General features: G+C 38.2%; 1 protein-coding gene across 1 annotated transcript in view; it reads left to right on the top strand.

Annotated features, from left to right (window-relative positions):
* Positions 1-27,187, top strand: part of ASTN1 (astrotactin 1) — a 5,143,480-nt gene that overhangs the window by 765,323 nt on the left and 4,350,970 nt on the right. The gene's annotated exons all lie outside the window — the stretch shown is intronic.

Raw genomic sequence — 27,187 nt, 5'->3', positions numbered from 1 at the left:
AAGCCATAAATGAGGGTAAAATGGTTCACACAGCTTATCTAGATCTCGCCAATGCTTTTAACACCATCCCCCACTCTGGAATTATAGATAAGCTCACTAAACTAGGTATAAATCCCTATGTCACAAGATGGGTTGCCAACTGGCTCACGGACAGAACCCACACTGTGAAAGTAGCGGATTCCAAATCCGACTTCAGACCAGTGATAAGTGGAGTACCACAGGGTTTAGTCCTGGGTCCTCTCCTGTTTGGTATCTATTTCTCTGAAGTGCAGGCTAACACAGAAGGTCTTTGGCTAACAAAGTTTGCAGATGACTGCAAACTAGGAACCATAATTGAAACTCCTAACGATGTGGACAAACTACAAAAGGGCCTCACTGAGACAGATACCTGGTGTCAAAGCCATGGCCTGAAGCTCAATGCCAAAAAGTGTATTGTCATCCCCTTTGGTAAAAACTCTGTACCCATGAACTACCACATAGCTGGTAGTCTACTTAATGCTGAAAATGTGATAAGAGACCTTGGGATATGGGTGGACAGTAGTCTCTCCTTTGATAATCACATCGCCACAGTTGTCAGGAAATCCTTCTACATGGCTCATCTCATCACAAAAGGATTCTCATCCAGAAAAAAAGAGGTCATTGTTCCCCTCTACTCATCACTCATTAGACCTATTATAGAGTACAATGCCCCTTTTGGTATGTACCTCACAAGACATCTACAACAACTGGAAAGACCACAGAAATACCTCACAAAGAGGATTACTGGACTCAAACAGATGCCCTACGCAGACCGTCTCAAAAAACTACAGTTTTACTCCATCGCATATCGCCTACTCAGGGGCAATCTCTGCCTAACATACAAAGCTATGTCAAACCCAGAGCTGTTGGACATGCTCCACTTAAAGAAATCCCAATCCCTCCAAGCTACACGCTCTAGAGACCTAAACCTTGTCACCACAATAAACAGAACATGCTGGAGGGATAGATTCCTGTCCCAGAGACTTCCCATACTCTGGAACAGACTACCTATCTATGTCAAACAGAGCTCCTCATTAGCACTCTTCAAGAAAAATCTTGATGATTGGATGGGAAATGGGAAATTCACCCCAATGATCACTTCTGTGGCTCTGCTCGTCAGGGGCACAGGAAAATAATTTTCTTGGGTGGCAAAAGCTAGGGTATATTTTTTGGCTAGGCTTATATAGGCCCTAGGGCCAATAGCCTAGTACCTACCTATGAACCTATGAACCTAATTCTGGAACATCAGTGTGTTAAATGAGTTAAACCTGCCCAGGACCCAGAATGCTGTTGAAGCATGGCACAGGAGGCTTCGCTGTATAGCAGGGAAGCATTTGTTTGATGTGTACAGCATTTTGCAGGCTATTAGCCGTGAACAGAACAGGGTGGATGAAGTACAGTGTAGGATATCTGCTGCATGCCCACCTACTCCAAAGAAAAGGGCCCTTATTTGTCGGCAAGAGCAATTCCAGACTTTGTTCTCCAATAGAGAAGAGTACACTCCCCTTGATTACGTGAAAGCAATTGCTAACCTTTTGCAAATATGAATGGAACGGGACTCTGTTTACACTTCATTATCTTGTTAAAAAAATGTATTAGTAAAGCTTTGTAAACTGCATTCTGTGTTTATGTCTTGAATTCTGTCTGGTACCTGCCATTGTGTTCTTTTCGGTGATTAGTGATTCGGTGGGATGTGTTTTCATAGTGGTGTGTTTTCGTTGCTTAGTGTTCGGTTGTTTGCAATTCGGTGATTTATGCATTCGGCCATAAGTACTAGAGTCATATATATATATATATATATATATATATATATATATATATATATATATTGAAGGTTGGGGGACAGAGGGGGTGAAATTCAAGGAAAAATGAAGATAGACAATACAGATGGAGTGTTATGGTAAGTACATAGCTTCTTTATCTGATGTTGTCAATCTTCATTTTATCCTTGACAGATGGGACAGAGAACCCATCTACCTAAAATCTTGGGTGGACTCACTGAAGGATATTCCTGAGCACCACTGAACCAAAGGATGCTCTTCCCCTAGAGTCCAAATCCTATTTGTAATGAGTAATAAAGGTATGGGGAGAAGCCCAAGTAGCTGCTGCATAAATATCATCCATCAAAGCTCTAGACAAGAAAACTGCCGAGGTGACTACAAATCTAGTGGAATGTGCTTTCTTGGGCCTAGGTAAGGTTAATTTATTTTTTATCATAAATAAATGAAATGCAGTCATTTAGCCATTTAGCCAGAGTTACCTGCTGACTGGCTTACCCAATTTAAAATAAAGAGTTGATTTGATTTAAACATGTCTTTTCTTCTGTGAAGATAGAAATGTAATTGCCTATGAACATCAAGTAAATGCAAGGAATATCCCTATTTGTGGGAAAAATTTGGAAAGAAAACTGGTAAATTAATTGATTGATTGATGTTAGACTCTAAGACTACCTTGGGTAGAAAGGAGGGGAGTGGTTGTAAAGAAACTCTCTCCTTGTGTAAAATCAGATAAGGGAATTCAGAAAACAAGGCCAGCATCTCTGAAATTCTTCGGGCAGAAGTAATGGCTACCAAAAACAGTATCTTCCAAGACAAAAACTTCAGATCACATTCTGCAGAGGTCTCAAAGAAGGAATGTGTCATGGCCTGCAACACTAAGTTTAGATCCCAAGAGGGTGTTGTATCTTTGAAAGGGGGTTTCAACAAAAGTGTGCTTCTTAGGAATGATTTACAAAGTCTGTGAGAGGCTAAAGAACATTCTTCCAAACCATTGTGGAAATTAGAAATTGCAGTTAATTGTAATATAATGGTAGAAGGAGAAGCTCCAACATGGAAAAGAGAGGATAAAAAGTCTAAAATATGTTCCATAGAAGCCAGAAAGGTATTAATATGTTTTTCATGGGGCCAAATGGTAAATCACTTCCATTTGCTAAAGTATAGTTTATAAGTGGAAGGTTTATGAGCTGACAAAAGGATGTGGCATACTGGGAAGGAAATATAAGGATGCCTAGCAACTAATGGAATTGGAGGAATCATGGTGTCAGCTTGAGGTTCAAAATGTCTGGATATAAAAGGCCATCTGAATGGTACAGAAGTTCTGGAGCCAGGTCTAGAATCCAGAGAGAAAAGCACTGACACCACCACAGACGACTGACAAACCTATTAAAATCCAACAAAAAAGATGAACACAAATCTTTTACTGAAAACTTGAGACATAAGACGTGACAAGACAAAAATAAAATCCCTTTTAAACGATAAGCACTTTTGGAAATACCCTCCTCAGATCTTAAAGGGAAACAGGAACAACATGCTTTTAAAAGATATATACAACCAATTGGCTTCAGTGTGTTCTGCCAAAGAACCAATTGGAAAACTGCCAATCTACAAGCTTGAAGAGAAGTACTTATTTGCATAAACCAATCATCAGTCAGAGTATCACAAGCCAATCACAGCCAGGTATTATCCTTGAGCTCCAATCAGAAAACACGCCAATCAGAGCACTTAAGAGAAAACACACCTTCACATCAACCAATGGTTGTTCTCCTATACTTTAGAATGGTTCTCAGAGGAACTACAGTGTTTAAACCAGGATGCTTGTCTGCTCTCAAATTTATGATCCATTTGGTTTCATTCCTTTCAGTATTGTTGGTGATATCTCCTAGTTCCATCCCTTTAGATGTAACTTCAACAGCCTTAAACTGAAAAAAATGTCCTGGAAATTGAACAACATGACAAGCAAGGGCATTCTTAAGGTCCTTATTACGAATGTCTTTCAGATGTCTTAAGTATTCTATTTTTAAAGATTTGATCTGTTTTGCCTACATAATAGGCAGTACAGCATTGGCAAGTAGCAAGGTACACCATACGCTGCGTATTGCAGTCAGCTTTACATGAAAAGGTGTATCCCAGTCCACTGATAGGATGTTTAAAAGTATTAAGTACATCAATAGTTCTACAAGCAGAGCATCTGCCACATCAAAGGGTGCCTTGTCTGCTCCAATTGGAGTTACAATGAAAGCTATCCTTCTGGCAGAGTAGACGCTTCAAGTTCTTTTTGTTTTTAAAAACAAACTTCGGATGTTCACCAAAAATTTCACAAAGTTTACTATCCTAGGTTAGGACAGGCCAAAATTTTTTATCACTTCACAAATCTGACGATTGTCATTGGTGTAAGACAAAATAAACTTGACTCAGTCATTATGCTGATATTGTCTGTCTCTCACATAAGAGTTTTCCTGTTGTAGTTGCTTGTTAATATATGGTGAGCCTTTAGTCAATCTGAGATTTCGTAGTTCCTCTTGGCGCACATCAATATCATGGTTCGAATAGCCTCTCCCATTTTAAGTCTTGTTGTAAAAAGTGTCTCTTCTTGTCAAAATCTGATTTCTTGGGCAAAGTCGTGAGATCCTGGTCATCTCATTCTTCATAATGTTCCTGGAGATGTGTCCGGGGTTTAGACTATTTTTGTGTAAATAATGATTTTTCCATGTGTCCTTCCTGGAGATAGAGGTGGCAATCTGTTTGTTTTCATCCAAGAACACCTTCACATCCAAAAATATCAATCTCAGAGTGGGAGCTCTGAATAGTAAATTTTAAGAAGGTAATGGTTTCATTCAAATAGGTGAAAATTTTCTTCAGCTCATTCTCATCCCCTTTCCATAAAAGAAAGACATCATCCACAAAATATCCATAAAAGGCCACATTGTTGGACCATGGATGGATGGTGTTAAAAATATGTGTTCTCTCACAAACAGCTAAAACAAGGTGTGAGTAACTGCTGGCACAGGGTGTGCCCATGGCCACACCCCAGCGTTTCCAATAGTAGTTATCTCCATAGAAAAACATATTAGTTTCCAGGATCATCTCAAGTAGTGTACAAACAAGGTCTAAATTCAAATTATGTGGAATTATAGAACCTAAGGCTCTGACGGACTCAATTCCATAATCATTAGGAATGGAAGTAAAAAGACTACAAATATCCATAGCCACAAGCAAGATGTTGAGCAGGTCTTCTGCAGTATTCATAAACATATTCAACTGTGACAGTGTCTCTAAGAATGGTGGGAATATCCGCTAGCATCGTCTTTAGCTCTTTCTCCACAAAAATAGAAAGTGGCTCCGTCACCCATCCACATCCTGAAACAATAGCTCTGAGTGGTGGGTCTGTGATGCTTTTGTGAATCTTGGGAAGGCCACTTATGGAGGGAATGGATGGATAAGGTGTATCAAAAAACTCATAAAGGTCCTGGCTTATGCGTCTTTCCATCAGCATTTCATGTAGATTTTGTTTTACTCTGGTTATTTTTCGGACCAAAAAAAACTTAGCGATCTTTTCATACATTTTCTCCTCAGAGAGCATCATATTCATTGAGTCTTTGTACCATCTTGAATCAAGAATAACTATGACACCGCCTTTATCTGAGGGCTTGATCACAATCTCTGTGTTTCTCTGAACTTCAGCCAGTGTCTTTCTCTCTTCACTGGTTATATTGTAGAAACAAGCTGTTCCTAAACCACTCTGTCTGATTTGTTCCACTTCTTTGTCACATAACCTGATAAAGAGATCCACTGTAGGATGGTTGACAGGAACAAAGGTACTAGATTTTAAAATGGTTTGTGGTTGATTATTTTGATGACCAAAAATATTCTTCAGTGATACATTACTACCAAAATATTTTGCTTCCAGAACAAACTCACTCGAATCAGAACCCAAAGAAGGAATAAAGGTTAAGCCTTTATTAAGCAGGTTCAGTTGGTCTTTACTTGATACATAATTAGACAAATTCACTACCAGATCAGTTCTGGTTACTGGATCGGTTTCTTTCTCTTCCTGTCCTGACTGTTGGACCCGGTATTCTGTTGCCAGGATTGTCTAAAAAAAAACGGTAAATTGTGAACAATGGGGGCATGTGATGCTCCTTGTTTGGGTCTAGTGCCTGTTGGGCAGACAAGTTGTCTCTCCTCATCAGCTGTGAGATCAGATGAAAACATGGAGTGAACACCGGTGGTGGACGAAGAGGCTTCGGGTGACATCACATCATTCGTCTTAGGCAAGGTGGTGAAATTCATATTGATGTGAGATCTATGGGTAGGAGATGGCAAGACAGGTAATCTAGATGACTGTTGACTCTTAAAATGAGCTGGTCTGTCTTCCCTGGGCCATTCAAAAATCCTTCCTTGCTTAAAATCAGAAATATCCCTAGAGAGTTTGTGAATTTTCTGATCTTTTAATTTATTGTCATAAGAATTCAGGTTGAACGTACGATCTGAAGAAGGTATTTCCAAAAGTGCTTATCATTTGAAAGGGATTTTATTTTTGTCTTGCCATGTTTTATGTCTCATGTTTTCACTAAAAGATTTGTGTTCATCATTTTTGTTGGATTTTAACAGGTTTGCCAGTCGTCTGTGGTGGTGTCACTGCTTTTCTCTTTGGATTTTGTTCTTTGTAACTGTGCACCTTCAGCAGTTACAGGTTTATTTTGTTGCTTGTATTTCTTTTTTTCACCAGTAACTGCACATGGCTGATGAAAGTAATGATAAAACTAAAGGTATGCTTGATTTTATGAAGCTAAATATGTTGCAGGAAAAAGCAAGAAATGTTATAAAAAAATCCATTACTGCTTCTGAATTTCGATTCTGAAGGTTATGTGTCTAATAACGTGGCTGCACAGAATGAAAGCTTTGAAAGAATATTACATGAAGTAGAATCTGCTGCTTATCGATTAAAAAAGATACAATGGCAACGCTTCCATCTTGAGGCTAGCATGCACTGCAAAGTTACTCCAAGGGGCATGAGAGTTAAGTGTATGCCGAGTTATGGCAACAAATATCCTGAACTTCTTGCCCAATGGCAAGCCTTAAAATTGGAAACAAGCTTTAAATATATGCAGCTACTGACTGATTTTTTTAAGCCTGAAGAGGAAAAAACAGCTAAACTGATCAGAACTAACCAACTGAAACTAGAAAAAAATGGACTTGTCTGAGTCCTGTATTACTAAACTAAAGACTTTACAGTTCAACCTGAATTCTTATGAGAATAAACTAAAAGATCAGAAAATTCACAAACTCTCTAGGGATATTTCTGATTTTAAGCAAGGAAGGATTTTTGAATGGCCCAGGGAAGACAGACCAGCCCTTTTTAAGAGTCAACAGTCATCTAGATTACCTGTCTTGTAATCCCCTACCCATAGATCTCACATCAAGATGAATTTCACCACCTTGCCTAAGACGAATGATGTGATGGCACCCAAAGCTTCTTCGTCCACCACCGGTGTTCACTCCATGTTTTCATCTGATCTCACAGCTGATGAGGAGAGACAACTTGTCTGCCCAAAAGGCACTAGACCCAAACAAGGAGCGTCACATGCCCCCATTGTTCACAATTTACCGTTTTTGTTAAACAAACCTGGCAATGGAATACCATCTTCAACAGTCAGGACAGGAAGAGAAAGAAACCGATCCAGTAACCAGAACTAATCTGGTAGTGAATTTGTCTAATTATGTATTAAGTAAAGACCAACTGAACCTGCTTAATAAAGGCTTAACCTTTATTCCTTCTTTGGGTTCTGATTTGAGTGAGTTTGTTCTGGAAGCAAAATATTTTGGTAGAAATGTATCACTGAAGAATATTTTTGGTCATCAGAATAATTGATCACAAACCATTTCAAAGAAATCTAGTACCTTTGTTCCTGTCAACCATCCTACAGTGGATCTTTTTATCAGGTTATGTGAGAAAGAAGTGGAACAAATCAGACAGAGTGGTTTAGGAACAGCTCGTTTCTACAATATAACCAGTGAAGAGAGAAAGTCCCTGGCTGAACTTCAGAGAAACACAGAGATTGTGATCAAGCCCTCAGATAAAGGTGGTGCCATAGTTATTCTTGATTTAAAATGGTACAAAGACTCAATGAATATGATGCTCTTTGAGGAGAAAATGTATGAAAAGATCGCTAAGTTTTTTTTTTGGACCGAAAAATAACCAGAGTAAAGCAAGATCTATATGAAATGCTGATAGAAAGACGCATAAGCCAGGACCTTTATGAGTTTTTTGATACACCTTATCCATCCATTCCCCTCCATAAGTGGCCTTCCCAAGATTCACAAAAGCATTACAGACCCACAACTCAGACCTATTGTTTCAGGACGTGGATGGGTGATGGAGCCACTTTCCATTTTTCTGGAGAAAGAGCTAAAGATGGTACTAGCAGCTATTCCCACCATTCTTAGAGACACTGGTACATTTTTGTCACAGCTGAATATGTTTATGAATACTGCAGAAGACCTGCTCAACATCTTGCTTGTGGCTATGGATATTTGTAGTATTTTTACTTCCATTCCTAATGATTATGGAATTGAGTCCATCAGAGCCTTAGGTTCTATAATTCCACATAATTTGAATTTAGACCTCGTTTGTACACTACTTAAGATGATCCTGGAAACTAATATGTTTTTCTATGGTGATAACTACTATTGGAAACGCTGGGGTGTGGCCATGGGCACACCCTGTGCCAGCAGTTACTCGAACCTTGTTTTAGCTGTTTGAGAGAGAAAACGTATTTTTAACACCATCAATCCATGGTCCAACAATGTGGCCTTTTATGGACATTTTGTGGATGATGTCTTTCTTTTACGGAAAGGGGATGAGAATGAGCTGAAGAAAATTTTCACCTATTTGATTGAAACCACTACCTTCTTAAAATTTACTGTCCAGAGCTCCCTCTCTGACATTGATATTTTTGGATGTGAAGGTGTTCTTGGATGAACACAAACAGATTGCCACCTCTATCTCCAGGAAGGACACATGGAAAAACCATTATTTACACAAAAGTAGCCTAAACCCCGGACACATCTCCAGGAACATTATGAAGAATGAGATGACCAGGATCTCACAACTTTGCACCAAGAAATCAGATTTTGACAAGAAGAGACACTTTTTACAACAAGACTTAAAATGGGAGAGGCTATTTGAACCATGATATTGATGTGCGCCAAGAGGAACTACGAAATCTCAGATTGACTAAAGGCTCACCATATATTAACGAGCAACTACAACAGGAAAACTCGTATGTGAGAGATAGACAATATCAGCATAATGACAATCGTCAGATTTGTGAAGTGATAAAAAAATTTTGGCCTGTCCTAACCCAGGATAGTAAACTTTGTGAAATTTTTGGTGAACATCCGAAGTTTGTTTTTAAAAACAAAAAGAACTTGAAGCGTCTACTCTGTCAAAAGGATGGCTTTCATTGTAACTCCAATTGGAGCAGACAAGGCACCCTTCGATGTGGCAGATGCTCTGCTTGTAGAACTATAGATGTACTTAATACTTTTAAACATCCTATCAGTGGACTGGAATACACCTTTTCATGTAAAGCTAACTGCAATACGCAGCGTATGGTGTACCTTGCTACTTGCCAATGCTGTACTACCTATTATGTAGGAAAAACAGATCAAATCTTTAAAAACAGAATATTTAGACATCTGAGATATATTCGTAATGAGGACCTTAAGAATGCCCTTGTTTGTCATGTTGCTCAATTTCCAGGACATTTTTTTAAGTTTAAGGCTATTGAAGTTACATCTATAGAGATGAAACTAGGAGATATCACCAACAATACTGAAAGGAATGAAACCAAATGGATCGTAAATTTCAGAGCAGACAAGCCTCCTGGTTTAAACACTGCAGTTCCTCTGAGATCCATTCTAAAGTATAGGAGAACAGCCATTGGTTGATGTGAAGGTGTGTTTTCTCTTAAGTGCTTTGATTGGTGAGTTTTCTGATTGGAGCTTGTGAAAGGAAAAACTTCAAAGACCAATACATGTAAGGTTCAGGTTAAGGCACTTTAATTCTTGCAGCAAGGAGACAAAAACATGCATGCAAAAATACAGAGTTTGTCTAACTAAAATCAGGAAGTGAAGCCATTCTTATACTATTCTTACAAGACATTGCCTACTGAAGCTGACGTAGTAAATCACAAGTTTACAATATTGTTTTTCACAGCAGATGTTGCTCATGATTTTCTGCTGACATGACATAACATTTCTAGATTCATGAGAAAACTTTTGAAAAATAACATGGCCTTGGAGACCAGCAGCTAGTTGCAATTATTTCTACAGTGCTGTGTTACATTTCAAGGTACTGCACTCATTCGAGCACAAAGCAATCACAGATTATAGTTCATATTCTTCAAGCAGTCTTTGTTCTACTTTATCTATCCTTCCTGCAGCTGTGTATGTTCTTATAACACAGACAGAGCTAATTGTCTAGTTTTAATAACATTATAGAAAGCAGTATTGTTCTATTCATTATTTTCCTAACTTAGCAGAAAATCATCTGCTTCTCAGTTCATTTCCTAAGACATAAACAAGATTTTAGCTGCACTGACAAAATACAAGGTCAGAAAGCATTTGCCATTAATATGGATTTGTTCAGCATAAAGCAGAATACTTCTAAAAAAGCACCAATGCACACATATTAATACATTTTTTTCTAACAGAGCTCAAGGATGATACCTGGCTGTGACTGGCTTGTGATACTCTGACTGATGATTGGTTTAGGCAAATAAGTGCTTTTCTTCAAGCTTGTTGATTGGTGGTTTTCCGATTGGTTCTTTGGCAGAACAAGCTGAAGCCGATTGGTTGTGTATGTCTTTTATAAGCATGTTGTTCCTGTTTCCCTTTACAATCTTAAGAAGGTATTTCCAAAAGCACTTATCATTTGAAAGGGATTGTTTTTTGTCTTGCCACATTTTATGTCTCAAGTTTTCAGTAAAAGATTTGTGTTCATCTTTTTTGTTGGATTTTAACATGTTTGCCAGTCATCTGTGGTGGTGTCACTACTTTTCTCTTTGGATTTTGTTCTTTGTAACAGTGCACATTCAGCAGTTACAGGTTTATTTTTGTTGCTTAGGTCTAGAATACAGGGTTGTTGAACCAGATAAGGCCAAAGAAAGGGGAATCAAATCTGTCAAGGCTAAGAGGGTGCAATGAGGATTACTGTACTTTTCAACCTTAGTGCTTTCTGTAAGACATTTGGAATTAGGGGTATTGGGAGAAATGCATACATGTGACGGGGGGGGGGCAATCATGGAGGAGAGCATCCCTGGGTGACTTCCCCAAAGGGGAAATCAGGGCAAAGTAATTGCTGTACTTGTTGTTTAGGGGAAAAGCAAACAGGTCACAGCAAGGTTGACCCCATTGATGGAAGATCATTTTCGCCACTTTGGATTGTAAGTCCACTCATGAGACTTTAGGATATATCTGCTCAGCTTCTCTGCAATCACATTGGAATTCCCCAGAATGTGCATTCCTGTTAGAAAGCGGTTGGAAGAGATTGCCCATTGGCACACTCTGAGGGCTTCTCAACAAAGGAGGTAAGACTTGGTTCCTCCCTGCTTGTTGGTGTACCAAACTACTGATATATTGTCTGTTTGAACTGCAATTGTTTCCTTAGGAAGAGCTGTCTGAAAGGACTGCAGTGCTAGAAGCTCTTTTCTCCAGGACACTGATGTGCAAGTTGGCCTCTAATGGAGACCAAGTGTCTTGGACAGTCTTGCCCAGAAAATGCCCCCCCTACCCCATCTGGGAGGCATCCATGGTCACTATGGCCAGAGACTCTGGAAGAACAAAGGGGCAACCATGAAGGATTTAATCAGAATCCATCCACCAATGAAGATCCCTTTGCAATAATTGGTGATCAGAATTTGGTCTGACAAAGGTTGGTGAAGGATAGACCACTGAGACGCTAGTAGCCATTGCAGAATTTTCATATGTAACCTGGCTAGAGGCACTAGAGTTATTGATGTTGCCATTGACCCTAGAGCTTGCAAGGAAATTATTCACAGCATATATTCAGGAACAACAATTACTTCAGACTGTAAAAAAAACTACCAGGGGACAGAATATACTAGCCATTGTTTGTGTTCCCAAAGAAATAACTGTAACTTCAAGTCAAGTTTTACCACCATTGATGTACAGTGATCATGGGGTTATAAAGGTTCACTTGTTGCTAGATAATTCTGCCAAACTTGAAATCTAAACCAATGCACAGAAGATTAATTACAGATTATATGGAAGCAAAACAGTCACTGTGTAAAACTAACTGGAGTGAGGTGGTCAGTGGAAAAAATGCAAATGGAATGTGGAAAGATTTGAAAGAGAAATTGTTTGAGTGCAAAAAATAAAAAAAAATGTTTAACATCAGGATCTAGGCATATAATATCAGGGGGATATATTTCCATAAGAACAAGATATCTGATTAAGGTGAGAGACAAAAAATATAAGAACTGGAAGAGAGGTTGGACTACAACTTTGAAAACTGAAATAAACAAGCTGGGCAAATAGATTAAGCATAGTGCGAGACAGGATCAAGAAAATTTTGAAGAAAATTTATATAAAGATTGAGCATAATAGGAAACATTTTTTATAGATACATAAGATATGGAAGGAGTAAAGACACACAAATTGATAAACTGTGTGCAGATTCTAAAATTTATTCTCAGATGCAACAGATTATAGATATATTTACAAAATCTTATGCAAAGCAGTTTGGCTCCACAAAAGGGATGGTAAGTTGTCCTAGTGACATCCAGATAACCCCAGATACTGGAATCTCATTAGATTATATTGAAAAAGAACTGTGCAAACTGGATCCAAACAAAGCACAGGGAGGAGACAGAATTAGTAACAATGACCTAAGAACCCTTCAGCAAGAACTTACAGTACCATTATATCTATTATTCACTAGGTCATATAAATATGGGGAGATTCCCCAAGATTGGAGACATGTGCTTTTTAAGGGAAAGGGGAGTTGGACAAACCCAGAGTCATATAGACCCTTAAGTCTACTTTCATGTTGTGGAAAAATAATGGAGAAGGTAATATTGGATACGTTATTGTCAAAACTGGATAGGTTTGGACTTGAAACAATATATCAGCATGCATATGTTGAAAACAGATCTAGTACTACCTGTAACATGATGTTCTACAACAATACAATAACAGCTATGGCTGAGGGATTGTGCTGTGATGTAATTTATATAGATTTAACTTCAGCATTTGACAGGGTCATACACATAACACTGATCAATAAATTAGTACAACTAGGTATTGATGTACTCTTGATAAAATGGATAGCTGCATGGCGTACAAATAGGATATGGCAAGTATCATACAGCAAATGGGCAGGCAAAATCCTTGGTTACAGTCAGGGTGTCCCACAGGGCTCTGTCCTAGACCCTTACATGTTTAGATTGTATCTTTCAGACATAACTTTTTTATCTGAAGTGTTCTACAGTCTATATGCAGATGACCTGAAATTGGGTAAACTGATTACATGTGTCACAGATAAGGCATGTGTGCAAAATAACTTGACTAAATTAACCATTTGGACACAGGAGAAATAATATGCTGATAAATACATCAAAAACTAAGCATATGAGATTTGGTAGGCATAAACTGAAAGGTGAATATTTAATACAGCACACAGTGATTGAAACTGTAGACTCATTTAAGGACCTGGGTATATGGGCAGATTCAGCTATGAGTGCACAGATTGCCCTTCCATGGCTAAGTCTCAAGTCTGACCTATCTGAAAGGAATGGGAGGAGTAACCTTGTGGGTGAATTCCTTTCTCTGATAAGGGCTGCCTGAAAAATGTGTTAAACTCTGATAGGTTAAAAAGCCTGCTAGAGGCCCACACAAAAACCAAGCCTGACCTGTTCTCTAAGGGGATAATATTAAATAGCAATCCAACCCAGTGCATGGGGCAAGTGACTAGTCCACTGGTCTTGTCCAGGCACACCTGCTGACCTTTACCAACTTGATCAGTCTTGGATTTTTTTCAACCAAATCATGACAAACACCCTGTGGATAACAAGATCCTCCCAACAAAGGTAAAGGAGAAGTTAATTGAACTGGTAATCACCCACATCAAAGAGGTGACCAAAGTGGCTATAGAGACAAACAGGTGAAACATTCACTAATTCTCCTGTTTAAAAAACTTTGAATAACAAGGGGAAACAGTAGTCTCCCAATAGGTTTTCTGGAATTGTGGAAAGGTCCCCGCATTTTTTCTAGGCCCTTAAGTATCCTCCCCATAACCCAATGTCCTGACACCGCCTGAAGGCCCAAAAATCTCTCCAACACTGCTAAAGCTACCAGGTGTACTCTAAGAGTTTTAAGTGAATCCCCCACTGTAGACCTATCCACTAAATATTGTCGGACCAGGGATCAAAGACCTGTATAATGTCTTGAAATCCTGGAGAAATAACAAGTAATCTTTCTTAGTGTTGCTGGCCCAAAAAATTGACAAAACCAATAATGCTAGTCTTCTCCAATTAGCCAGACCCCCACAGGAACAGAGGTTCCCTTTAGATTTGAATGCTTCACCAAGAAACCTGGGAAACTGAAACTGGGAAAGACTGTCAGCTATAGGATTAAGATGACCAGGGACATGAACACATGAAAATGACAAATTAATCTATAAACTCAGCAAAACAAAAAGCCTTAAGACTGAGTGGACCCACCTGGAGCTGGAAAAATATTTTTGAGAGTGTGAACCACTGCGATATTATCTGAGTGAAAATGATTCTCGTCACATAATCTGTCCTCACAAATGGGAAAAATTTCTAGAAATGTGATATCCCTCCTATTTTCCATGGACCAAGTTTCTGGCCACTTTTCAGCAAACCAGCTACCCACAAAATGACCCCCTCCATACCGGATCCCCCAGCCACATCAGTAAAAAGCTCAAGGTCAGTGGCTGTGGTCCAACGGGACTGTCAAAAAGAAACTCCATTAAACTGGTTCAGGAATGTAAACCATGACTGAAATTCCTCTTTAACCCATCTGGTCAATCTGACCAGGTGGTGCTTGGACCTATTACCTTACAACAAGTCAGACATAGACTGTAGGAAGGTTCTGCCTGGAGGAACTGCCCTACAGGCAAAATTTAGCAAACCATGCAACTGCATAATGTGTCCTACCTGTACTTTGCTGGAATGTAAAAATCTCCAAAGTGACTGCCGGACTTTTTGCAGTTTGGGTGGAGGAAGCTTGAAGGAATTATCAGTGATGTCTAAGTCTAAGCCCAAGAAAATCAGGACTCAGCTTGGCCCTCTAACTTGTCATCAGCCGACGGTACCCCCCAACTCTCTACAAAGCTGCTTGAAAATGGGCATCCCTTCCAAAGCACCATCCTGACACTCCTCCACTATCAAAGAATCATCTAGGTAGTATACTGCTGACTGGCAAGGGGCCATTATTTGCCAACTCCAATGAAAAGGTGTGCTAAATATTTCAAATGTTGCACAAGCCACAGAACACATCATTGACATTGCAGTGTCGAAAAATATCTTCCCATTGAAATGAAAAAATAAATAAGGCCAACCCTCTTATCTCATAGAGAGAAGATGGAAAGCAGAATGGATATCCATCTTACAGAGCCAGGGGTCCGTATAGCCCATGATGACATCCGCCGCCTGATCCAGAGAAGAGTAGTGTACTTTGGTCGGTTTGATGTCAATAAAATTATTGACTGAACCCACCCACTGAAATAAGTGACAAATCAATCTGAACTCACCCTCCTGTTTCTTGGGAACCAGGCTGATAGGGGAAATTAAAAAAAAAAGTATGAAGGGGATGAAGGGTGCCAATTATCCTGCAAACTCATCGCTCTTTCTCTATTAACCTGACTTCAATGTGTTTGTGTCCTTTAATGGATGACAAATTGTTAACTAACTTGGAATTTAATGGGGCTGTGGAGTGGATTGGAAAGCCTATGGAAAAACCTTTAATAAGGGTAGCTGCTGCCCTTTGATATGGGTAATCTGCTAGCAAATAGGATAACTTATCTAGGCAAATGGGGGAAATAGCCCAATTTGGCATGTCAGAGTCCCCTCCTAAAGCCCCCCTTGTGCCCACGAAAAGGGGTGGCTTGACATGAAAGGAGGAGTTGCACCCCTTACCAATCTCACCATCTGTCTGAGATGTAGAAAAATTCCACCTGTCCTTAGGCAACAAACCCCAACATCTGGAAACAGGATGACCCTTCCCACATCCTGAACACAAGTGCTTATATTTGCAAGCGGGCCAGATACATTTTTCCTGATTAAACATCCAGCAAAATCGTATATCTTTTGTATTAGCAGCCCCTACCTTAATGCCCATAGGTGCCTCCTTGTCCATCATGGCACTGAGCCATATGTCATGGTGCCTAGACTCCTATTTGAGGGAACTATTGAAGGCTTTCAGCTTCCTGTAGCACTGATCATAATTCAATCACCCTGTACCCCTGTTCACATGTTGGCTTCCCTTATGGCTACGAAGTAAACTAATAAAGGCAGTGCTTTGGTGGGATCCTTCTCAATGATTACACCCATAAATACCACAAAACCCAGAGACCAAGTATCCGGGTTCTTCACAGGTATCCTAGCTGACGACTTTTTCCCAATTGCTGATAAGGCTGTTATCAAGTCCTTGTTAGATGTGTTATCAGCATCCGGTATGCACTTTATACCCTCATTATCTACTGGATTGAAGATATCTATAACCTCCCCTTTGATAATCTTATCTTTGATCTTAAAGGAAACATGTACTGTGATATGAGAGCCAAGTTATTTGAAATAAGTGAAGCTGAGGGTAGCCATGGGGGACAAGAATTGGGGGATGCACTCACCTAATTAGGATAGGGCCTCCTCAAATTCCCCATGCAGGCTGGGTAAAGGTAACTGCACCAGTTGATCAACATCATTACCTGGTCCTACTCCCAGACCCAAAAGTGTGGAGGCAGCAAAGTTTCTCTGCAAGGTAGGTCAAACAACCTAATTCTACCCTCTTCAGGCAAAGAATTTATAAACTCATCTAAACAATTATAAGCAGAATGTCCCCTAAAACTAATATCAAGCCCTGTAACCCCTACAAAGGCATTACTTTGAACTTCTGTAGCTATTTCGAATGACCAGGAAAGGGTCACCTTTTGGCCGGAGGCATCTCTGACTGACTTTTTCTGAGCCTTATTAGCTGAAGCTGGTCCCACAGCTGCACCTTCTTCCAGATTCTTTGAAGATCTCCTGCAATTCAGGCTTTCGTTAGCCACTCCCACTATTTCTAAATCAATTGGCAAGCCTTGCACTTCCTGCAATAGATGCAACCATCTCTCTTTAATGGACTGCACTATGGCTGAACCTGGTAGATAGAAAGAATTAGCACTAGGAATAATACATACACACACACACACACACACACACACACACACACACACACACACACACACACACATGGCAGCCCACACAACACACACACACACACACACACACACACACACACACACACACAAGCAAAAAAGCAGAAGGAAATCTGAACAAGTAAGAGTCGTACAAACTTCCAGTTATTTTAAAAGAAATAATAGGCTACTTAGATGTTGTGCTGCAGTAAGGTTCTAGAATGTATAGCCCTCAGTAGAGTTCCCTGCTCCTTCCTTGAAAATGCCACTCTGATTAAACTAGCTAACCTGCTGCGAGGCTACCGGAATGCCATGACATTTCCTACACAAAAAACTTTCTGACAAAACCAAGGATGTGTACAACCTAACAATCAAATGCTGAGATAACATTATTTAATACCAGTTATCCTAAATGCCATGCCTAAAATGTAATAAAATTTGATACTAACCTTACAACTTTATTATAAAATCACTGTACCCGGGATACCATCACACAATTAATTATGTAATACCATTTAACCTACGCACAACCCCAACTAGAATATAAAAACAGAATTTGACTGAATTCCATGTACTCAGATTCCAAAATTTACCCCATAATAACTCAAACTGCCACAAAAACAAGAAGCCACTGCTGATCCAAATAAGCACACCTTTACATCTAATACATCAATCCAAAATGTTAAAACAACACATAATAGGATAATATACCCCCCACTACTCAGACTCCCACACCCAACATATTTCAGATAACTAAAGCATACTTCACTGCATAAGGTAGAGCACTGAAATAAAGAAGCAAACCATATGCAATAAAATCATATAGATTCCAACAATCATAAAATATGCCCCAACGTAAAAGTCTTACTGCACCACCCCTATTTATTATTTAAACATGTTGTTACCAGGCATTTATTTATGTATTTAATAACATTCTTTATATGAACAGAATGTAAAGGTTTGCTCCAAGTAACCTTAAACTTAATACTATCCTATGCCTATATTATGATGTTACTTGTTTGTCTTTTTGGGTTTTCCCGGTTAGGGGTCACCACAGTGGAACTCTGGTCTGCTAACGATATGCAGCAGATTTATATGGTGCCGAGTTGCCAGCCCGATGCCCAACCTTCAGCAAAGGCACACCCATTCACGCATGGCTTTCGGAGGGCCCTCGATCGCAGGGAGAACATGCAGACTCCACACAGAAGGCATTCCAGCCGAGAATCGAACAGGAGAACCTCTTGCTGTGAGGCAACAATGCTACTGCTGTACCACTGCGGCTTCGCTATATTATGAAGTTACTCCTATGTATAAAATTATTAGTTTATGATCTTAATTGTGCATACCTAGCTATGTAGAGCTGTGGGTTTTTTTTTGTTTATTTAGATAGCACTCACTCTTCATATGTGTAGAAAAACAGCTTAATCAGAAACACCCATATTCCAACAATAACTGCTGTGCCATTACTGTATGCGTCTATTTTTTAATATATAAATATATAATACTTATACTACAGGGTTCCTACCAGAAGAAGGAATGCTTCAATTAGTGAACGCTCTTATATCAAACTTTAAAACGCGAAACCTGAACATGTTGAAGGCACATTCCTAGGGAAAAAAATCGATGGGCCATTCTCCGGACTTTGCTGTTTTCTCCACCATGGTGTGATCTTGGAGTTGGTTAGGGGGGTTGCTCTACATTGTTTTTTGAGTTTTTTTTGGATCAGCTAATTCCCTGGGAAAAAATTCACTGATCTGTTCCTTCAACATTTTAAGGTTTTGCATTTTTAAGTTCGATAGAAGAGCGTTCGATATTTTTACCATTTGATCTTCTGATGTAGACGCATACTACATTTCTGTTTACAGTAGAGAGTCAATTATCCAAATGTTGATTACCCAAAACATCAATTATTAGAACCAGGCTTCCAAAGTTTTGGGGTAGGAAAAATCATAAAGTCTGAATATGTAAACATTATGCATATTCGCTTGAGTGTATTTTTTGAGCTTGTGGCCAACTTGTGTGTAAAAATATATTCTTTATTGCCCACTGGAATCACTGAATGGTTGAAAAGTGTATTCTTGTGTTCAGATAAAACAAGATTTTAGAAGTTTTTTATTGGGTTCAATTATATGTTTGATTATCCAAACAGTTTGATTATCCGAACTACTACTACTACTACTAATTAATTCAGATAATTGACTCTCTAACGTAGTTTTATTATTATTATTTATATAAATATGCCTGACTTAATAATAATTCATGATATATTACGTATAATTTTATATATACTTTGCATGTACTGTTTATTTTATTTTTTATAAACAAAAATCAAATTTTTGTACTATAAAATAACCCCCCATCACACTGCGCAACTCGCAATAAATATGCTTACTCAATTATTTATTTTCCACTCTGTTAATAAACTTAAAAATGAATGAAATGAAATACCACCACTTTAAGGACAACTAAACAGTTGCCGTACAGCTGATAAGCCCTGTGACCTCTAGCAGATTGCTGCCAGCTGGCTCATTTACAATATGCCAGTTCATGGATTCTGCAAGCAAGAACAGCTGCACTTCCCTTAAATAGGGAGTGCTCACCTGCACCAGTCCCCCAAATACAACTCGTGCTCGAGGACAAAGGGCCATTACCGCCATAAGTCACTGATAAATAAATACATATATGCATACACATATAAACAAAGTTTAGCCGCTATAACTTTTTAAATCAGAGTTAAAACATTCTCTTAACATTTTGCTTTTTTACAATAGCCACTAATGCTGCAACTAGTATAAAACAAATAAAAATTATGCCACTTTTCTGTAACTTTTTAATAGACTCAAACTGAAGTACTAATAATAATCTCAGGTGCAATTGCATAAGACTGTATCAACTTTTCTTTAGCTTCTACAAATGTTCTAACTAGCTACTTATGAGAAATAAGACCCCATGTCATTACAAGTGCAGTATGAAACAAGAACCACAGCAGGACCAAGTTTGGTTCAGAATCACATTTCTTAGAAGCACCAACTTATTTTAATTTTCAGTCTCAAGGCAGCTACCTACAAAGAGCAAGGTGAATGCCATCTCAAATTTCAAATCACAATTGTATGTAAATTATGTTATTATTTCAGGTGATTCTGGAGAATTTTTACAGCAAAACAAAATCTTGTTAAAAGTTATCACCAGCTTAGTATAACAGTAAAACTGTGCAAAGTTTTTTTTTATTTACACACTCTTTCATAACTGCACAGGGGCTTGCTTCAAACAAAACACCATTATTATCATTTAAATATGTAAAAAACACTGCAGGAGCCCACTTAATTCAGTGTCACAGTTCTTCTGAACAGCATCTTAATATAGTTTATAATTATCAGCCTCAAAACAGTTAACAGTTATTATGGCACACCTCTTTTAAAATGAATTGTCACCTTTAACAATCTCTTGCAACTTATTACAAAGTGACATTTAAGATGAAGAGTTACAGGGCATGTCAGCTCTTGAAGTCACTCAAAATTGTGAACCAAACATATTAAGTATATCAAGTCCTGTAAAGAATAATTAACTGTCGAATTTAGTAGTTATGCATGGCAGAATGACATAGGTAATTTACTGCAGTGTTCAAGCTGTTCACTTTGTATTCTCAGTAGTTACCAAATGGAATATTCGAAGCTCTGTTTTTTTTCCTTTAGAATGTATTTCACTACACACTCCAGTATTTAAGAAAACGTTGTTTGAATGTTTGCTGAAATGCTGTTTCTGTGTTTTTGTCTGTCCGTCCAAGGACAGCCACCCCCACTGGTAGCACACAACCTTAATTCCATTGTTAGTCATAATACAGGGAGACCTTACCATTAGATTTAAATCTAACAAAGACCGAAAACCTGAGGCAACAAAACTGTATTTTATTTAAAATGTGTTTACTGGAGAGATAGCTGATCATTTTCAGCTCAGCCTGGGACAGAAATCAAGATAAAGAAAATCTAAATGACAGTTAGTACTTCTGATTTTCTTTATTTTCATTTCTTACAGTTAGTGGTGCCTCTTCTTTGGTCTATTCTTGCTATAGCCAGAAAAGTTGTTGTCGTTGTGTCTTTCAGCTTTTACCGGTTAAGGGTTGTCACAGTGGAACTCCGGTCCGCTAATGATTGGCAGTTGATTTTTACGTGCCGAGTTGCCAGCCCTGATGCACAACCTTCAGCGAAGTTATGCCCGTTCGTGCATGTCTCCATGCAGGAGACGCTCTAGCTGAGAATCGAATCGGACAGCATCTTACTGTGAGGCGACAACGCTACCGCAGTACCACCACTGCCAGAAAAGTAATTGCTAAAAATTGGAAAAATAAAGTTAGCTCCTCTTGTGTTGAATTTATTAGTATGGTAAAAATTGTTTGCAGTAGTGAATTGCATACTATAAAAATGAGCACTTCTAATATTATACATTCATATAAATCTTGGCATAAACTTAAAGACTTGCTTGAAAAATATTAATTGTTGTTGGACTATTTTGGTCATCGAGAGGGTTTGATAGTTGGAGCTTTAAAGTTAGCTGATTGGGTTAATGCAGTGGGGGTTTAACTTTGATTTGTTTGCCTCTTAAAGTATATTGATTGGACCATGGTTATGGGAGGAAAACGATGTTAGATGTGATTAGTTGGGGACTGACCACTTGTTTAGTACGTGCCCTAGCCAAGGGTGATTGGTTAATGGGCAGAGCGCAGGAAGTTAGTGCTAAAAAGTGATTTGCTGCAAGAAAAGTTATGGGGATTGGAGACAGAGTTACCTGAGAAACACTTTACGGTAGAAGCAAAACTAAAAGGATAGGGCTGTGGTTATGGCAGGAATCCTCTTTATGATTGTGATTCATGTTGCCTAAACCAATCACTAAATGTGTGATGTAGGCCAGTGCAATTGTTCAAATAGGGGGAGTGCAAGACACTAGGGATAGGTTCTGATTTGCTAAGTGACTATAAGGATATAAAAGCTGGAGTGACTTGCTGTCACTTAAGATAACAGAGTCAATTAGATGGCCGGGAGTTAGAGCATGAGAGAACAAACCAGATAGTTTAATTGTGTTATAAAAAAGGGGAGTAATTGTTGGTGTTTGGTTACTTGATTCTATTGGTTCTTCCTGTAGATGAAACACCAGTGGGGGGGGTTCAACTCAGTGGTTATGGATTGGAGGGAGTTTTTGTCCAGCTCTCCATTGATTGGACAGACGCTATAGCTCCTTTCATGGGCTGGTGGTGGATGTGACTATCCAGTCTTGGTTCCCAAATTTACCAGTGACTATTAACTACACTCACTTGTCTTTATCTCTATGTCTGTGCATGGTACCAATCATCACTGATCACTGTGGAAACTAGAAACTAGATAGGTGTCAAGTGTTGAAACACCTGCCAAAAAGGTGTAAGGCATTGAAACCACAAAGCTACCTAGCACAAGTAGACAATGAAAAAATCCAGAAAAGCCCTGTCCCAATCATCACTGATCACTATGGAAACTAGAAACTAGAAAGTAGATAGGTGCCAAGTGTTGAAACACATACCAAAAAGGTCTAAGACATTGAAACCCCAGAACTACCTAGCAACAAATAAACAATGAACAAATCCAGAAAAGCCCTGCTGTCTGTGAAAATCCACACCACAGTGCATGGGACCCTGACCAGAATATACACCAGAAGCAAAGAGTCTTGGACCAAATGAGAAATACTGAAAAGTGGACATGAATAGTACATAGCAATCCCAGTCACAATCATCATCAATCACAGTAGAAACCAGAAACTAGAAACTGGAAAGCTGCCAAGAATCAAAACATATGCCAAAAAAGATCTGAGGCATTATGAAACCCCACAGCTATCTAGCAACAAGCAAACAATGAATAAATCCAAAAAAAAAAAACATTTTCCATTAAAATCATGCCACAGTACATGGGACCAGAACCAACACTAGAAGCAAAGAGCCTTTGAATAAATGAGAAATGAACAACATAACATACACAATAGTGGACATAAATGTGGAGCACTCAACAGCCAAATCTGAAATTAGCCAGTTAAGCAAAAAAAGGCAATTAAGATGCAAATAAAGGCATGAAGCTCAAAACTGGGTGCCCTGTCGGGAGTAACTAGGAACATCTATCGGTTGTGGGCCAGGCAATAATGAAAGATATTAAATCAGCAGAACTTAATACTCTATTATATGAAACTTTTTTCTATAGTTCAAGGGGCTCCTTGTCTTGAAAATGGGGATTTACCACCGTGTGTACAGACCAATCCAGTACCGATTGAATGTTTATAATTATCAATGGACATATACGTTTATGCATTTTAATACTGTATATTTAAAGAAACATTCTTAGTGGTATAAGGGGGTTGGATTAGGGCATATTAAATCTGGGATTTTACCTTACCTTCTGAATATAGCGCTTTCGCTTTGATGCTTCATCAGACCTGTCTTTTCCTATTTTAAGAGTAATCTGGCGGCACCAGGATTTTGGTAAAATCCGATATGTTATTAAAATCTAATTATAAGTGCCTGCTAGAGGCCAAAAGTCCAAAGCTCAAAATCAGTTTGCATTATGATCCTTTTGTCAAAAGAGATATCTCAAACAATGCCATTGAGCTATACCATTCTATAAATATGTTCAATCAATCACATTATCTTAAGAGCTTGGAAAAAAACTAAAAAGATTACCAAAAAGGTGGCTGGAAAATACATGTGTTGATATCCATCGATTATGTTGTTAATCACCATTTAGTCTTTTTTTCTTTAATGCCCTGATAAAATAAAAACTGATTGACTTGAAGCTTCCTCAGATTAGTAATAAGTGTGGTGGTGCAACTTTCTTAAGTTGGGTACGCGCGTTATAGACACGTAGGAGTTTAGTCCAGGGGGTTTGCAGGCTTCAAGCCTTATTTGCCATTCCAGTTCCCATTTTTCAAGTTTGTCTTTGAGTGGCCTTTGAAAGTCCTCTTTTTGCAGTTTGTACAGTATATGAAACCTAAATGTCCCATGTCTTTGTATGTTGTGTAAATGCTTAGCCAGTGCATTATTGTAATTGTTGTGCCGGATGTCTGAAAGGTGGTGTGCTATTCTGGTTTTTAGACCATTAATGGTCTTTCCAATGTAAAATGCTCTTTGTACATTCTGCTCTGTATATGACACATTCTGAGTTACATTTTCCTGCTATATAGCTCTTGCATTTGTAGTTTGTGTTTGGGCAGGTAAAGAAATTACTATTGCTAAGCATTTTACAGTAAATGCTAAATGATAAGCTAGTCACCAACAAAATTTCATTTTGGTGCCTGTATTCTGTAAATGAAAGAGAACATATTTTATTTTGCACATCTCTGCTAATTTCAGAGCAAGTTATAAACTGATTGATTTTTGTAATAGAGAGCCTGTGGCTGGTTATTATGTAAGCAAATTCCCTTTGCCTGAAGTGCACTCAAAATTGGGTGGAGAATACAGCAGTCGTAATTTGCTGCAGCGCCTGTGGAAATCTGAAATGTCTCATTAGCACTTCTCCATATGTGGTTACAAATATGACAAGTCTGATTACCAGATCCTTAAATTTGTCTGCCTTCTGTGCAAACAAGCAATACATAAGTGAAACATAAATTCAACACATAGATGGATGGTGTAAAATATCAAACAGCAAATACCTACAAGGGGGTAAGGGGGCACTGCTGTTAAGCAATAGTACATTGAAGAAACAACAGAAACACTGGAAGCAAGTCCACAGAATTACATGAGAGAAAATAATTTATTATATTAGCAACAGAATTCAGCAGTGTTTCTTAATGTATAACAGCACCTAACAGCTGGCAAACAAAATGTAAAATAATTGCATCTCCTAAGTAACAACACAGTACAGCAGTAGCTTTAACTTGCTAGAGACAGATAGTAAAAAGTATGGACGCCTACAGTCCGATGTTGGTTGCTGAAAAGGAAGGCTGTCATCACATACAATGCACTAGACATTTAAGTAATCTGTAAACAGCAGGGCAGGCTGACTTCACTGACCATCCCTCTTGTATAAGAGTGTCAGATTTAAAAACTAATTTGTGAAATGAATTGACAGCACATGTAAAGGATATGAAGCAAGACCACCCTGGCTTCCATCCCAAAATAGTTCATTAGAATAGGGTCAGTGCCACACTGTGGTTATTTACAAGGCTGCCTGAAACATATAACTTTGTTTGGTTTTGGCTCCTATACCAGATAACAGAGTTGTAGATCACAGCATAAGAAAGAAGAGACCAAAAGCAACTTGATATAATTGTATCAATACTGCAAGACCATTAAGTGAATTGAGTATAACAGTCCAGGGCAAGGTAACTATTAAGGAAAGGAATAATGTGTGTAAAGCCTGTTTCCAGCAGCTACCTCAAGAAACACAGTCAGTAAATTATCTAAAAATTAAGGGCTACACATAAAAACATGCATAGACCTATTTATCAGTCATAGAGTTAGAAATACCCGGGAAATAAGAGAGACCAAATTCAAGGATAAGTTGTTTGAAAAAGCAGTCTGATGCTTTTTTTATACTGGTAGCAAATCCCTTTGAAATGGGATTGGGACTATAGTAGTGGCAAATTGTCACACTGTGCTTGTTATAAGTCAAACCAATATAAAGAGTAGTTGGTTGTAAAGCCAGTCTGCTGCTATTATCATGCTTGGAGCTACTTTTAGTTGCCTTTATTTGAATTTTATAATGGTGTTTGAAAAATTGTGAATTCATTTAAATGCATTTTCATAAGGAAGTAATCTTATTTAGGAGACAATAATATGATGGATCACAATATGAAAAATAACTGCTGATTAAAATTAAGTAGTGGTCTAGCATGTTTAGCATCATTGCATACGTATATGGGTATGGAAAAAATAAAAGAAGATGGAGGAAATATTTTTGCTCTGACTGTTGCGATGAAATATGAAACATTATAGAAAGTGGTAGCAGTGAAAAAAGGTGAAGCAAGGAACTTTATAAAAAGGAATTACTGAAGAAAGTGAATATGCAAAGTTTGCCAAAGGAAATGGGACAATGGTATGAGTTACGTATGTCATTATTTTATTATGTTGATCCTTAGGAGAATATTCATATTAATGTTAGATACAATACAAGAGAAAGAAAAGTTCAGGGATATCTGTGAATGGAAGGATCTTTTAATGTGGTTAGCTATAAATAAACTACCATTCCAGGTTTCAATGATGTATATGGAGTATTCTAACAACGTATGTAACGTGGTGTGAGTAAAGGATGACTGAGTACATTTTTCTGAAATGTGAAAGGGCTGTGAGATTTTTATAGAAAATGAAAAATTATGGAAACAATATAGGGTACAAACTATTTGGTTAGGAATGGTGCATTATGGGTATTATGTGTGGGAAAGGGTAAGATAGAAGATAAGCTGGACCAGGTTGTGTTATCATATATATGGCAATTATGGAAAACAAAATGTGGTAAATTATCTAATAAGAAATGGAATTATAATGGCACTGTGATGAAAGCAAAATGCTGGTTGCAATTAAAATATTTGGGCTAATAAATATTGCTTCTAAATAATGTAAATAATTTATTTTACTTTGTTTTTTTTCCCCCTTTTTTATTGCTAATTGTGTGATTTCTGATGAAACATCCCTCCTCTTTTCAACAAGAGTTGTGGGATGTTTTACATCTACAAGAAACTATGACCAACTCAGGAATAGGGGGCCTCATTTTAAAGTCTTATTCAATAGCTGCTTGTCAGTGGGAGCTTGCATTAAGTACCCTCCATTGAAACATAATTGTTAATTGTTAAGGCAGTAAGGTAAAAATTCACTGAACTGACACATTTTTTAAATACCTTTATTGAATTATCTTTTGTGACATAGGCAACTTTGCATTTATACAAAAGTAATCAAACTGTATTAACAAATTAACATTAACAAACGTTATACTTCCCATAT

Source organism: Protopterus annectens, chromosome 10.part0 (genome assembly GCF_019279795.1).
Source record: "Protopterus annectens isolate FY-2018-M chromosome 10.part0, PAN1.0, whole genome shotgun sequence".
NCBI lineage: Eukaryota > Metazoa > Chordata > Ceratodontiformes > Protopteridae > Protopterus > Protopterus annectens.
The sequence above is the reverse complement of the archived record's forward strand: the minus strand, read 5'-3'. Positions and strand labels throughout refer to the sequence as shown.